This window comes from Neomonachus schauinslandi, chromosome 1 (genome assembly GCF_002201575.2).
Source record: "Neomonachus schauinslandi chromosome 1, ASM220157v2, whole genome shotgun sequence".
NCBI lineage: Eukaryota > Metazoa > Chordata > Mammalia > Carnivora > Phocidae > Neomonachus > Neomonachus schauinslandi.
The window spans coordinates 42,024,023-42,037,050 of NC_058403.1; positions in this window are offsets into that span (position 1 = coordinate 42,024,023).

Consider the following 13,028-nt stretch of genomic DNA (forward strand, 5'->3'; position numbering starts at 1 on the left):
CCAAACCCAGCAGATCCCTGCGGTGCACTCCCGCGCGGCTCCTCCCGGGGGAGGAAGGTGAGTCTCCCCGGATCTGCCGCTTGTTGGGTCCCTGCTGGAGGAGCAGTGGTCCGACTGTGCCGCGGATCACGGTTTATGGCAACCCCGAGCTGAGAGCCCGCGCCTGGGCTCCGCCTCTGCAGCCGGCTTCCCTGCTCCGTTACCTGGGAGCTCTGCCACACTGAGGCACCCCCGGTCTTTCTGTGACCCCGAGAGTCCTGAGACCACACTGTCCCGGAGGGTTCCACCCCCTGCTTAGCCACCAGAGTGACGTCCCTTAGTGGAGCAGACTTTTAAAAGTTCCGATTTTGTGCTCCGCGGCTCTATCACTTGCCAGAAGCGGCAGGCGGAGGCCCCTCCCCCGCCGTCTATCCTCCCGAATATCGCCTTGGATTCACTTCTCCGCACGTCCTACCTTCCAGAAAGTGGTCGCTTTTCTGATGAGAGAGTTGTTGCTCTTCTATTCTTCGATCTCCTGTTGAGTTTGTAGGTGTTCAGAATGGTTTGATCCCTATCCAGCTGAATTCCTGAGAGGAGACGAAATCCAGGTCTCTTACTCCTCCGCCATCTTGCTCTGCCCCCCCCCCCGATGGTATAAAATCTTATGTGGCTCGAGAAATCCTTGTCTTGGATGAGTTCACTGCCAGAGGGTAGGATCCTGGAGAATGAGCTGCATAATGCTACCAGGCACTTTGGTTTTAAGATTGTATGAACCAGGGAAATAGACTGCAAAAGAAAATACAATTCTTTTCAGTAATGAATGTATGTTAGCTCAAATGAAGCTACAGAGAATTATATAATGTATGGGTAAAACATGTCTTTTAGGAGACATAGCTGCTAAGAATACAGGAAAAGTGCAATGTCCCTCTGGTTAGAACTCTTGTTTGCTTTGCTTTTGCAGGTGACACTAATTTGATGCTCTCATTAAAGCATAAAGATATTCTTATTCTATGATAAAAATTTATACCTGAAAATACTGGTTATGAGAAAGCATTTCAATTAGATGATGTTGGGTTAAAAAAAATTAGGAGGTTAGAGACTAGTTTCTACTAAAACAGTTACTAGAAAAGTAAACAACACCGAAACCTAAGAGATTTATAACATATTAGGAAGAAAATAACAAACGTGTGATACTAGCAACAGGATGCCACCTAGCCAGTTTGAGAGCCCAGCTTATAAAATGTGTAATTCTCCCTTAGGTATTGTAAATTGACCACATAACAACACGGAAAGTTCCACTTGTGAGAAAAATGAGGTAACGCATGCAGGCCAATTGCTGAGAAGAGAAACTGTAAAATAAAGTAAAATGTGTTATTTGAGATTCATATTATGATACTTGACAGTTGCTTTATTTTGAGGTCCCACATTTTGTGTTTGTTTTCAAAAGACTTATATTGGGAATCAGGCTTGTGCATGACCAGCTATAGTAGTGAATATTTTTAAAAAGCTCTTTTGAATAGCCAGTAACCTACTCTCCCCTTCTTTAAACAAATTAAAATATATATATATACACTAAGAAAATTTATATATATATAGAGAGAGACAGACAGACAGACAGACAGAAACAGAGAAAGGGAAGAGTTGATCCTGCAGCTCCAATGCGAAGGCAGTCCAGTCAGGAGGCAGAATTCCCTTTCCTAAGGAGCTTCATCTTTTTTCTCTTAAAATCTTCAATTGATTAGATTAGGCATACCCACATGATGGAGGGTAATCTGCTTTACTCAAAGTCCACTGAGTTAAATGTTACTCTCATCTAAAATATATCTTCACAGAAACATCAAGACTGGTTTTTGACCAAATATTTGGGTACCATGGCCTAGCTGAGTTGGCACATAAAATTCACCATCAAAATTTATAAAGAAGTCTAGGACTCTCCAATCCTTTTTCTTACCTTTCACCTCTAGTCTGCTTCCAGATCTATGATTGACTCTTGAGATTAAACATCTCATAACAGCTTAACATTTCACTCTACCCTTAGGGGGTTTGTATTTTAGTGAGAAAAGTTTTTAACCTAAAATGACTAAACTCTTCACATATACTTTTAATTTTATTTGATCAGCAGAGAATGATTATTTTGAGTAATAACCTTTCTTTTGGTCCATAAATCTAAGACATAATCAGTTTTCTGTTTTACCTGGACACACTGTTTGTCCTGGTTATAAGCACCCAGACATTCCTGCTCTCAAATGCCAATTAATTCCATTTGGTAACATTGATTAAGTGCCTGCTTTGTGCTAGGACTGTGCTAGAAATCTGAAGGCAAAAACAGATCATCTCATAAAAGAACACATAGTCTGGCAAGGGAGATATATATACAAATAAATAAAACACAGTTTGACAAGTGCTGCACTAATTGTATAAACTATGATAGGAGCAGAAGGGAGTTAGTAATGGTTTCAATCTTGGGTTGTCAAAGAAGTTTTCAAAAATGTAAGATGGCAGTTAGCTTTGTGTTGAAAAATGACTGGATGGATCACAGACAGGGAGGCAGGGAGAGGAGTTTAGCACACAAAGTAGGGGGATGTCTGTGAGAAGACAGGAGCTGCTTAGAACACAGCCTCTCTGAAAAGATTAGTGGGGACTAAACGGAGAAGATGGGGTTGGGCTAGATATGGAATGCAGTAATAGGAAGATTGGAGTCGAAAGTTGGGAAGGCAGATCCATTGAAAATATTTAAGGTGAGAAGCAACAGGATCAGATCTTTGTTTTAGAAATTTAATTCTGATGGATAAGTGGAAGATGAATTAGAGTCTAAGAGAGAACTTGAGTCAGATAAACCAATTAGGAAACAGTTTCAGTTGTTCCAACAAGAGACAATCTAGAATATAGTGGTAGAAATGGAGAAGGGAAGATGAATTTGGAAATATATATTCAGAGAGACATTGATGGAACGTTTGACTGAATGTAGAGAGATAATAATTCAAAGATTAGGGGCGCCTGGGTGGCTCAGTCATTAAGCGTCTGCCTTCGGCTCAGGTCATGATCCCAGGGTCCTGGGATCGAGTCCCGCATCGGGCTCCCTGCTCAGCAGGAGGCCTGCTTCTCCCTCTCACACTCCCCCTGCTTGTGTTCCTGTTCTCGCTGTCTCTCTCTGTCATATAAATAAATAAAATCTTAAAAAAAAAAAAAGATTTTATTTATTTATTTGACAGAGACAGCGAGAGAGGGAACACAAGCAGGGGGAGTGGGAGAGGGAGAAGCAGGCTTCCCACGGAGCAGGGAGCCCGATGTGGGACTCGATCCCAGGACCCTGGGATCATGACCTGAGCCGAAGGCAGACGCTTAACCAACTGAGCCACCCAGGCGCCCAATAAATAAAATCTTTAAAAAAAAAAAAAGAATTCAAAGATTATTCCTGGGTTTATCATAACTTCAAATGTCACAATTCTGAGTATTTGAATAAGAGTTTTTCTAAAAGTTATTGGCTACTTTCCTATCTTTTCAAAGAGGCTATTGAACATAATTTTGCTTTAGAATAGAGTCACCAATATGAACATTCTCTATTTTACTTTACTGTAGTTTATAGTACAGCTTTATTTACATTTGTGAGACTTTCTTTTCTTTTCCTTTTTTTTCTTTTCTTTTTCTGTTTTTAGACAATGCTCCTGGGCCATTGTAAGAGATTTTCTGTAATTTCTAGTTTATTGATTCTAACAGAGGGTGGACAGGGAAATCAGAACAAAATCATAAAGGAACTATACTAGTGAGCAGAAAATTTATGAACAAGAGTCATGGAGTGTTCCCTCTGGGGTAAAGAGAAAAGTTTTGTCCTGAGGCTTTGTAACAGGTTTCTCTGTGTGTGTGTGTGTGTGTGTGTGTGTGTGTGTACGCAGAGATTTTATTTACTAACTTTTTAATTCAAGACAGTATATTGAAGAGTTTAGATTGACTGTAGTCTAAATCCCGATGGGGAAGATTTTATTATTAATATGTAGGTTTCTGGTGTTGTATATAAGTGAAAACAAATTATTAAATTAGTTCATTGTCAGTAACTCCATTGTTAACAGTAGAAATGCAGTATGTTATAAATATATTGCTACAGGTCAGATATAGACAAAACTATGGCTCACAAGCCAAGCCTGGTCTGCCACCTGTTTTTTTTAATTTGTTTTTCTTTTTCTTTTTTTATATACCTTAAGAGATAAGAACAGCTTTTATATTTTTAAAGAGATATATATTTTTAAATAGTTAAATATAAGAGACCATATAAGACCCATAAACCCTAAAATATTTAATATCTGGATTTTTTAGAAAAAAATATACAGACCCTAGTTATGAATAAAAGCTTACTTCTCATATGTCCATTTTGTTGTCCCTTCTGTTTTATTTATTCACTGAATGATAAACATATTGAAGACAGGAACAAAGCCATAGATCTGTGTATCTCTCTGAGCATTTGGCACAGTATATCACAATAGCTCATATCTGTGATTCTGTGATTATAAAAGTTTGTATAGATCACAAAGTTTCCTAACATTTGTAGGATCCAAAAAAAAGGAAGAGAGAGAATGATAAATTCTGTAGAAAAAAAAAAAAAACAAAGAAATTCATATAAGAATCCCAGTTTGATTTGTCAAGTATCCTCCAAGGCTCATTTCTCATTAATTCTTTATCCTTGTACAAATATAAATTAGATTTTTATAAAACACTACCTTGGAAATATTCAGGAAGTTAACAAAATGTACAACCATCTAAATTTTAAACATTATATATGACTAGCTAATGCCGTTTTAAATAAGGAATGAATTTATGATAAGCAAAATGGAAGCTTTATTGATCTTCTAAAGAAGAGGTTCTATGAAAATGTGGCATAGCCAATAAAATCTGCTTTCTAAAAGGATATATTACTCCTTTGACTATATCAGTTTACCTCATCTGCTTTGAAATTGAATAGTTTCTATAATACTCATTTGAAATAATTCATAATTATTTAAAATATATTTTCTGTAATATATTTATTTAATAAAGAAAATAAGTCAGTAAAAGAGCATGTAGGCAACATTTTAGTACTTCAGTGTATAGCGTCTGTCCTGATACTGCCTTAGTGTAAATATCTCTTCTTTCTTGGGCTGTGTCTGCAAAAGGTAAACCTATTGTTTTTCAGTTTCCTCATCTATAAAATGGGTATGATACTAGGTTCTTCTTTATAGAGTTTATATGAAGATTAAAAATAAGGCAGTATACGGGTACCTGGGTGGCTCAGTCGGTTAAGCCTCGCCTTTGGCTCAGGTCATGATCCCAGGGTCCTGGGATGGAGTCCCATATTGGGCTCCCTGCTCAGCAGGGAGTCTGCTTGTCCCTCTCCCTCTATCCCTCCCCCCTGCTCATGCTGTCTCTCTCTCTCAAATAAATAAATAAAATATTTAAAAACAATAAGGCAGTATATGTAGATACCATAGTGCTGAAAACATAACTAGTAAGTTTAACTGTAACTTTTCTTTTCACTATCTCTGTGCCAAGCAATGTTTGGCTTCATTCATTGCAGGGATGGAATGCATAGGATGTCTTGTTCAAAAGAGCTTTAATTTTTAGTCTCAAATCTCCATAATTTCTGGGAATCCCTTTCAGGAATGGACTTAAGGGGAAAAAAAATATTATTCTGCCTTTCTGAAGCTATTTCATTTAATTAACAGGATGTAAATTAGCACCTACAACACTTCTATATTTTGTAGACTACACTATATTTTTAAAATGATAAAGATAACATAACTCTCATGGTTCTATACTTAATAGAGTGAAACAGATCATTTGAATATCTGATGATCATGAAAGGCTCCCTCTTTTGGTCTCATGAACAGAACACAACATAGAAGTAGTGATTTGTTTATAGAGTCATTAAAGTTACAGTCTCACATAACCATCATATTCAAAAATCAGGGGGTAAAGGAGTATTTTAAACAATTGTGACAAAAAAATACTATGAAAATTAAAAAGCCCACAACCTCAACAATAATTAGATGATATATTCCACTATAGACAGTAAAATTGAGGAAGAAGATTATACATAATGTAGCTGACATATTAACAATATTTTGCTTCAGGTTGTATATGATATTCAATATTGAAAAATATGCTTTTCCATAGATGTCAGGTTCTAAAAAAGCTAAAAACAATTCTTAATAGCTTAAATATACCAAATAAAAATGTACACTAGTGTATAAAAGGCACATGTTGATTTAGGTTGTAATTCAAAATAAACTCATATTTGGTCATCTAGATAGAAATTGATGCTATATTATCATGAGTATCCTTAAACATTTGGATAAAATCTGTAGAAGTTCATTCTTAAATATCAGCATCACCTATGTAATAAAGCACATGCTGTTTAAGATTCTTCACTTTCTATTTTAAGAGACACGCTGATTTACAAAGCAGGGATGGAGGACCCAGCAGTGAAAAGGCAGTGCCAGTCTGAAAGTGTTAGCATAGTATGATTTCAACTATACAACATTCTGGAAAAGGAAAACCCATAGAGAGTAAAATAATCAGTGGTTTCCAAGGAGGGAAGATTAGGTAGAACATGGGATTTTTGGGGTAGTGAAGCTATTCCATATGAAACTGTAATGGTGGGTGCATGATATTTATGCGTTTCTCAAAACCCATAGAACTGAACCCTAATATGACTATAGGCTTCAATTAATAATAATGTATCAATATTGATTCATCAGTTGTAAGAAACGTACCATGTTAACGCAAAATGTTAATATGAGAGGAAAATGGGTGTAGCAGGTGGAGGGGAAAGGGAGTATATGGAATTCTTCTTTCTGCTTATTTTTTCTGTAAACCTAAAAATGCTCTGAAAAACAAAATCTGTTTGTTGATTTTTAAAAGTAGCATACATGAAGCATTTTGTCCAAGTAGGTGGAAACTGCTCAAATGATCTTCAAGAAATAAATACCACAGCCATCCAGAATCAAAGAATTGTAGAACTTAAAGATAACCAAGGAAAAATATCTTCTCTCTCATTAAAGATTTCTAAGGAGAGGGGCACCTGGGTGGCTCAGATGGTTAAGCATCTGCCTTCGGCTCAGGTCATGATCCCAGGGTCCTGGGATCGAGTCCCACATCGGGCTCCCTGCTCCTTGGGAGCCTGCTTCTCCCTCTGCCTCTCTCTCTCTGTCTCTCATGAATAATAAATAAAATCTTTAAAAAAAAAAAAAGATTTCTAAGGAGAGAAATTCTACCACTCTCTTTTTTATTCTAAGATTTATTTACTTTACGAGCTGCCAAACTACCCTGTTTATTAATACTTCTGTCTTCTCTGAAGTGAAGAATGATTTGATCAGTAGCCTTCTTATATAACCATTCTCTGCTAGAGTTTACTCAAGTAAATTACTACTTTACTTTTTTTTCTGTTCTGATTCTGATGAAACAAGCCCAACACCTTTAGTCCTTTGTCATAAATGCAAACTCCAATGAATCAATAGGCAGCCTGATGGACAACAATAATTCATCCATAGGAAGCCTATCATTTAAAATTTATATTTCTAATGTGGAAATTATCAAATTCTAGAAAGTAAAAAACTTTTTATTATAGAACATATGTGCATAAAAAGGAAAGTTACTTTTTATATTGACTTACAGCTTTGTTTTCATACTGGATTATGTTCATTTTTTAACGTAAAGAGGACAAAATTCTTGACTATCCAGGAAATAATTTGACTAAGCTTTTGTTCAAAACCTGATTTAATTCACTCCTTTGATAATCTCAACATCCACAACTCTATTTTTTTTCAAATAAAATGTTTTTATACGAATAATCAAATGTCAAATACCCATTTTCAAGAAGAGGTAAAACCACAAAGAATAGCTACATGTAGAAGTTGACAGTTGCCCAAGGGAAGATGTAATAGAGAATCCATGTTGTGTATAGCTTATTTCTGGAATAAGTCTGCAGATGAATTAAAATGTTAATGTTTGAACTTTTTGAAGTGCCAGTTGTCCATGAAATGATACATATCACTGAAGACATGGTAATAAAATGCCCAACAGAATTATAAAGGGCATAATTTCTGTGAACATGTGCTTCTTCTGAATATAATAAATTATACTCTCATCATAGCTATGGGAGGACAAAGAGATTATATTTTCATTTTATATGAAGAATAAGCACTCGGTCATAGCATATTTCAAATCAATTTTGTATTGTCTAATACTCAACATTAAGGGCTCCTTTATTATCTTAGAAAATAATTTTTGTATTAATTTGTTTTTCAATTATTTGGAAATTATAAATTTCTGTTCAAAATGATTCATGGAATCGAGTTAAAATCAGAATATATTTCTTTTTCTGTCTTTGCCGTGCTTTAAATTTATACCTCTCTCAATTTGTAGGTGTTAATCGTGAGCACTATTTTTCTCTTGGGTACTCGAAGACAGCTGTTGATACAAAGCTATGAGATTATGACTCTTTTACCTAGCAAGTTGAGAACTAATAGCTTGATTATTCAGTCATAAATTTTTCTTTTGTTATTTTTTATCCTCTTTTGACAATATGATAATACATCATGAGGCTTACTAAAATATTTTACTTTATCATCTCTCTTTGTCTCTTTCTCTGTCTCTCTCTTTCTATAAACACACACAAATATATACACATACACATACATACCTATTCTATACTAAAATCTAGGTTTGGCCCCCATAATTAGACAATTGCATGTCACAGTTGCCAATCCCACGTCATGGCTTCCTACTAATCTAGTTGCAATATGATAATATTAGTATAATCCTCTGAAAGATGTCTCCTTAATTACATAGAGAAAGTATGGAGATTAACTAGTTGAGGTAGGCTGGGTTTTCTGGAAAGTAGATGCTAAGATGAAGTTAGGTGTGAAAGATTTATTTCTCATAGGTGAGAAATACCTGTGGAAAGAAAGAAAAGAAGGAAGGTTTAGGTATGGGTAGTCTCAGACCCTGTCGCTGACCCTTCAAAGTCTTTGCTAAGCCATTGTGAAGCAACAGAGCAAAGATTATGCATTGAAGGTGTCCTATGTGGAGAAAGAATGGCTACACTATTGCCCCAAACCTTGCACAATCATTGAAGGCCACTCTGAAACATAAAGCACTCTGCCTTAAAATCTGAGGTGAACCTTGTATGAGGAAACAGCTAGAGGCTGTCAGTTAGTCACACTCATCACAAGTGGGCAGCAAATTCTCTCTTGTAGGTGAATCTGCATGTCTCATCTCCATGTCTGCACAGTCCACGTTTTGAACCATGTAGCTTCACTTTACCACACATGTTCAGGGAGCAGCTCCTTTAAACATTGGTGGGGCCTCTTTCTGAGGAGAAACCTGGAAGAGGGAGGAGATCAGAGACCTCTCTACAGTTGGTCTTGGGGCTACTATTGGTACTCACCATTATCCACAATAAATTTCCTTCACCCCGATGTGTCACCTCTATTGATCTTGGTGGATTACCTCATAGTATGACCCAAATTCTCATTTCTTAAGATTCTGAGCTCTTGGTAGCCATATATTTTTAAGGCCAGCATCGCTGTACTTGTTCATTCACAATTATAATTGCTTACCCAATTCATTCAGGTATTGACTCTGAGTTGTTACTTCAGCTACACCTATACCAGGCAATTCTGATGTTCTAACAGGAGCCATCTTATTGATGGTGAATTTAGCCTGTGGATTCCATATTCATGGAGCTCCTTCCACATGTCTTTCATTATAAAGTAGGTTCTCTGGTTATTTATAGTCAAACATTTCATCTCTACCAGCGTCTAGCAGTATGCCAAGTAACTCTTTTTTTAAAACATATGTAATTCTCTACTAGAGATGACATGGCCTTACTTCAGAAACTGAGGGTCCTGTGATTTTTCCATTGATGCTTGCCATAAAGTCTACATTGCATTTTCTTCCACCACTGTGATCTCCAACAATATGGTATACTGGATTGTCTGAGTGTCAGAACTGTTTGCACTGCAGCATGGATCTGGTGCCAAGACCTTTCTTGCTCCAGGTCTCATTCAAACTTAGAGCATCCTATATAATCCTGTGTCTGGGTCAGAAGAGCATTCCTAGGTGTGGAGTATGTTATCTGCAGAATTTAAGAGACTTACCTAGCATTGAGTGTTGTTTTTAGTCAGTAAGGGATGTAAGATGCAGTAATTTGTCTTTTGCCTTGAAGGAGAAGTATTGGCATACCCCTGGCCATTGGACCTCTAAATTTTTTTTTTTTTCTTCATGGGGTTTACCTCCCACCATTTGAAGCACATGTAATTTGACAAGATCACATAGCTACCTCTTGCTCATCCTGCCTAATCAGCATGATGTCATCATTGTAATGAATCAGCATGATATTCTATGAAATGTTCAGATAATCTAGATATTTGTATGATATATTAAGATAGAGGATAAAATGGTTAGCCATGGGACAAAACCAAGTTAATATTGTGGTGCATTCTATGTGAATGTGAATGGTTTCTGATTTTTTTTCCTGACTGGGATAGACTAGAAAGCCCTAAATCCCTGACTGCATCTTATGTACTTGAGGCTATATTAGTATGCTCTAGTAACAATACTTTTATCAGATGTGGCAGTTGTGATTGGTCCTACTATTTAATAGAACTTTTGGTAGTCTAAACTGATTCAATTTTGGCAGGGGCCAGATTGGTAAGTTAAATAGAAATATGATAAAAATCACTTCCTTTGTATTCTTGGATCTTGAGTGGCATTTATCTTTATTTTTCCTCCCACTCCCAAAAGGCAGTACTATTCTCTCCTGACTGGAGGGACATGCGGTTTCAGAGGCTTCCACTTGGCCTCCACTGCTATGATAGTTCTTATCCCATTGCCCAAAGATCCAATGTGGGCATCACTAAATCTGCCAACTGTGTTAATCTTAAAAAATGCATCTGGGAACCATACAGATGACCAGTGCTTGGATTTACAGACCTACATGACCTATTGGAAGCTAGAATTGGGCCAAGACCTAATTTGTTATCTGACACTCATAAACTCCCACTCTAAGAGGGACCTATGATAATGCTTGAATTCCGCAGGTATCAGTGTCAACTGAACCCTGTGTCTGATGATCCTTGAAATGTCTGTATATTCCTCTGAACCTAGTGTAGAGTCATTCAAGTAAGTACCCATAGTTCCCTTTGAGGAAGGACTGGGGAATTATTATATTGGCTACGATATTTCAGTCTTTCCTCTGAGGATCAGGTCATCTGTTCAGGAAGTAAGTTCTGGCTGAAATTTGAAAATCTGTTTAGATTTGGAAACTGGGCAAGGTGTTACAATTTTCATTGGAGCGACTGCTTTCAACTTTGCGTTCATCATCTACACACACACACACACACGCACACACACAGTGGTACCTTTGTTAGCTGTCATTTAATTGACCGCTGTCGTCTTTGAAACATCATTCATGACTCTCTACGTGTCAAATGCCCTTAGCCGAGGGGACCACTCCAAATTTGTCATTGTGGTGAGACAACCCCCTGGTTTTTGGTGGTTCAACACTGCCACCTGCCTCCTATTACTTTGAGACCATATCATCATTCTCATTACTTTCAGCAAGTTCTATGACAGCCTTTCCACCATCAGCCCTGACCTAACCTGACTATGGAAAGCCATAACTGAAGTTCTTATTGATGCCTGTCACTAAGCATTTTTCTCAAGAGTGTATTTCTGATAGTCTTGGGTGAATGATGTGTCTTTAGGGTCATGGAACATAATTCTCTGAATGTTCTCATAATTCTCTGAGTGACCTCACATAATCTTTAGGCCTCACTTAATATATCCATTCCGGTATGCCTACTTTCCCTGGCCTTTAATCCCTTACTTTCTGCTCTAACAATTCAGGCATTTTAATCTCACTCATTGTGGCCATTATGTTTTCTAAGCTTCTAGATCTGGTCTTAGCAGTAAGCTTGCACCATGCCCTGGGGCTGTTGTCAGGATATGAAATCTTGTATACTGAGCAAGTTCCTAGTGATAAATGCCTTCTCATTCCAGCAGTTACTTTAGGGTAATCTCTTTGCTGTCCTCTTAGTCCCAGCATGGCTTGGCTGAGATACGCAGCAAACTTAACTCTAATTATAGGCTTTCAGGGAAAAGATGGTGGCATTTCTGGAAGGTAGCAAGTAGGACCTTGTGAGAAACAAATCTCTGTATTTTCTTCCTGAAACAAGCACTAACTCTTAACAGGGGTGGAGGAGGATGGGGCACTTTTTTAGGCTCAAGTGGTTCAGACAAATCCAAGGAGTCAAAATCTTCGGAGACATCTGTACAGACATTCCGAAACCATGTGTCAGGTCCTAGGTTTTCCCAAATAGGGTCTTGAATTTGGCATAACAGACCTACCTCAGTTCAACATTCAATGATCTTTAATGTTCAGCCACTTTGGTAGCTCCTTCTTCTTCTTCTTCTTTTTTCCACATTTCATAGTTTTATTGAGACTTTTCCAGTTTTAATTGTCTATAGTAGGTACAGTTTTGATGGTCATGATCATACTAAAGCTTTCCTATAATACATAGCTGGTACAAAGTTGGCTGCATTCCTTAGACACACAAACACACAATACTGTACACCTGTATGCAAATTTATAGGAAATATGCATTCTTTTTATTAAAAACACAATTACATACAATTAGTCTGGAATTTGTTAAGCTACCATTCACCTTTTTCTGTTTGCCTGCTGCATGGGATAAGGCTCCTTTGTGTTTCCACTAAGTTCCACTAACACACACTAAGTGTGTTCTCACACTAAGTTTCCAGTTCTCAGTTATTTGCTTTCAACTCATTACCAATTCCTCAGTTCTTATGTCTATTATTTACCTTGTATATTTCAAATATTTGAATCATGGCACTGACCAGGGTAGTATTCTTCTCCCTCAGGCCAACCCAACACAGTACCAGTGAATATTTCAATAATTGGACTGCCACCTTGTACCAAGATCATCCCTTACCACCAGTCCTACCTTGAATAGCATCTGAATGGATATATTTCTATATTAAGTTTAAAATATCTG